At 53.5% G+C, this 3,525-nt stretch overlaps 1 long non-coding RNA gene across 1 annotated transcript; it reads left to right on the top strand.

Moving 5' to 3' along the window:
* Positions 1-293: 293 nt before the first annotated feature.
* LOC116436325 lies at positions 294-2,165 on the top strand. Its single transcript, XR_004236969.1, has 2 exons — positions 294-398; positions 1,635-2,165. It is a non-coding gene; the product is annotated as an uncharacterized LOC116436325 (long non-coding RNA).
* The last annotated feature ends 1,360 nt before the right edge of the window (positions 2,166-3,525 follow it).

The raw sequence follows: 3,525 nt of genomic DNA, 5'->3' as shown, positions 1-3,525 counted from the left end.
TCCAGGTGAGAGGTTTCAGGAGGATAGGAACCCCAAAACTCACCACCTTTGCCATCCATTTTGCAACCCTAAAACTCATCGTGCCGTGAGGGTGAGACAGCCGAGCCACCCACACGGTTTTCACTCGCGGCCCTCGACGGGCAGGGTGCAATTAAAGCTGTGTAACACGAGGAAGACAATCCAGAGCCTGACAAGTCAATCAAAGAAATCGGGCTGAAGGAGCTTTTGAAGGTGGTGGGTAATTAGGGGTGTGGCTGTTTTGTAAATACCTTGGTCATTTTTCCCCAGGGGGTTATTGCATTTTCAGGAAGAGACTTGGGAACTGTATAAAAGTCCTTGGAGGGGAGAGCAGCTCATTCACTCAGCTCCACTCCTCCTCCAGAGCCTTCACAGCCAAGGTAAGTCCCTGCTTGACCGCTAACCTTTAATTCCAATGAAAATTCCCTGCACTGAGCTGAGCTTTGCTCTGGGGGCATTTCCTGGGGGTATTGAGAGCCAAATCCTTGGCTCTGTGGCTGGGGCCGTTTCATGCTCCCAAAAATTAGGACTGCCTGTACTGAGAAGCAAAATTTATCACCTGTAGTTATATTTGGATTACCCCGATGCTTTCCAGTATCCAAAGGACAAACTGGAAATGAATAAAAGCAAATCATGGGATTTAGGGATGAATGGGAGACAGCAGGCTGATCTTTCATAAGAAACCTTGGGGTTAAGCTGGGAATTTTAATTGCATTTATAAGCCTGACTCCTTTACTAAGCTCCTTTGAGAAAACACTTTCAGGAGTTGAAAGTATTAAAACATCCTTGAAGAAATTTAGGCAAGAACAGAGAAAGTGGATTTAAACTGTGAGAGGAAGGAGCAGCAGGATCCTCTTCCAGCTCAGCATCCCGGATGCCTTTTGCCTCCCTGAAATCCCAGCAATCCTCGGAAGGGACAGAGGATTTTCCTGGTGCTCAGGAAATTGGGCCTGGAGGGAGCAGAGGACACGAGGAGGGAGGAAGGCACAGGAGTGTCTTTATTTTGGGCACCTGCCTTTGGAAGTGGACTTTGCCGGGGCTCTGCCACCAGTGCCAGCTGTGCCAGGGCCCCTCCAGGCTACGAGTTTTTGGGATTCTTGCCAAGATGCCTCTTGGTGGTGTGGGATATCCCAACACCCCACAGAGAATCTGCTCCTCCGGGATCATCCCAAGATGCAGCCAAGGAATAGCAGGGAAATGGCTCAAGGGAAAGCAGGGAAATAGCTCAAGGAGAGAGCAGGAAAATGGCTCAAGGGAAAGCAGGGAAATGGCTCAAGGAGAGAGCAGGAAAATGGCTCAAGGAGAGAGCAGGGAAATGGCTCAAGGGAAAGCAGGGAAATGGCTCAAGGGAAAGAAGGAAAATGGCTCAGGAGCCCAGTAGAAACAGAGGCCAGGGCTGCTGTGGGGACTTGTGAGGGTGCTCAGATTGTCCAGGCTAATCCAGCAGTGCGGGAATGAAGCCCCAAACTGGGGAAACTGGATGGGCAGAAAAGCAAATCCTGCTGGGCCCTGTGGGCTCGTGAGCACAGCGAGGGAATCTGATCCCACAGCAGAGGAGGGAAAGAGATGGGAAAGGTGCCCTCCCTGCTCTAATGCCAAACTTCTCTCCTCCCCAGGTTTTCAGCCTTCTCTCCAACCAGCCCAAAAATGTGCTCCCGTGAGAACAGAGGCTGCCACAGCTCTGAGAGCTCCTCCTGCCACAGCGGAGGCTCCTCCTGCCACGACAGCGACCGGTCCTGCCACGGCTCCGAGGGGGTCGTGTGCCATGAGGTGACCCCCGTGCCGGACGTGACCCCCGTGGTGGTGCTGACCCCGCAGTGCCCGGTGGCCACCGGGACGGGGCAGGTGCCCCTGGCCCAGGTTCCATGCCAGCAGCAGCAGCAGCAGATCAAGCAGCCGGTGCAGTGGCCGCCGCAGCAGCAGCAGAAGTGAAGGGCCCGGAGCTGCTCCTGTCCCCTGTCCCTGAGCTTGGACAGGCCCTGCCTCATCCCTCCAGCCCCTTCCCTCCTCCTGAGAACCCCAAGTGGCATTAGTGCGGTGGAATTGGGATTTTTCCCCCCACGCACACGCGGGAATTCCGATCTCTTCATTCCCTGCTCCTGTCTCCAGTAGCAAAGGTGTGATATTAAAACCTAAAGCTCATCAAATGTGCTGGCGTCCTGGTGTTTTTCCACTGCTTTTTCTTATCGTTGGCATCGTTCCCAAGCCCGTCTGGGTTAAGGGGAGCTGCTTTTCACAGCTTCCTCCCCTTCCCGTGGCATTCCAGTGGCTGGGATGGCTCAGCTCTGCAGTCCCCACACCTTGGGCACCTGCCAGGCTGATTTCAAAAGCTGTCTGGGACTGAAGGTGCAGATCAGCATCTCTTTAATCCCAGCCCTTGGCTTGGTGCCTCAGACCCTCACAGGCACGTTGGGAAGGCTTTGCAATTTGTTCACAGCTGGTGAGCACAGAGCAGGTTCCGTGTAGGAAGTCTGGAAATCCCTCATCTCCATAAACAGGAGGACACGAGCAGAGGAAGGACCACGTCATGCTCAGTGTCCCTTCAGACCCCTGTAAATGGAGAATTTGGGGTTAGATCTGTCTTTTGTGCGAGGGAACTCTCCCTGCTTTGAAAATCCCATCAAGAGTCCGTGTTCCCTGGAGGAAATCCCAGAATCCCAGAGTAACTGAGGTTGGAAAACCCTTCTAAGATCATTGAGTCCAACCTGGGCTTGATTCCCACCTGGTCAGCAGCCCAGAGCACTGAAGGCCACGTCCAGGTGTTCCTTGGACACCTCCAGGGATGGCGACTCCAAACCTCCCTGGGCAGCCCCTTCCGACTCCTGACCACCCCTTCCAGGAAGAAATTCCTCCTGATTCCAACCTGAGCCTCCTGTCAGAGAGTGGGAGAGAGATAGAGAAGGTCCCCCTGAGCTTCCTTTTCTCCAGGCTGAGCCCCCCCAGCTCCCTCAGGAGTTCTCCAGACCCTTTCCCTGCTGCTCCAGCCCCTTCCCCAGCTCCGTTCCCTTCTCTGGACATGCTCCAGATCCTCAATGTCTCTCTTGAATGAGAAAAAACACTCCCAGTTCCTCCCGAGGTTTAAACTGACTTAAACCATAAAAGTTCTGAGCCCCTCTTTGTAGATGCGAAAGGAAAAATAGGAAGTTCAGATGAACAGATGTCCGTGAAAATCAGCAGCTGGATTTCCCATTGCACTAGACCTGTCCCTGGGCTCTCTCCCAGAGCCCACCAGGCCGATTGCTGCGGCACTTGGTGGCTCTGCGGGACGAGAGCAGCGCTGTGTGTAATGCACGAGATATTTAATTAGCCCTGGGTTCGTGCTGAACCTTTGAAAGGAACAAGGAACGTGTTATTAGCACTTGTTTTATTATTACTCTTAATTAAAATAACGAGGAGCCTCAATCCCAGGTGCGAGGTCCATGATTGCAGAAGCAAGGAATGAACGTCGGGGTCGGGAACGTGCGGCTCCAGCCTGGCACAGGGACATCAAGTGGTGCCAGTGCCAGT

Source organism: Corvus moneduloides, chromosome 29 (genome assembly GCF_009650955.1).
Source record: "Corvus moneduloides isolate bCorMon1 chromosome 29, bCorMon1.pri, whole genome shotgun sequence".
Lineage (NCBI taxonomy): Eukaryota > Metazoa > Chordata > Aves > Passeriformes > Corvidae > Corvus > Corvus moneduloides.
Note: the sequence above shows the minus strand (reverse complement) of the source record. Positions and strands in the feature narration are given on the sequence as shown.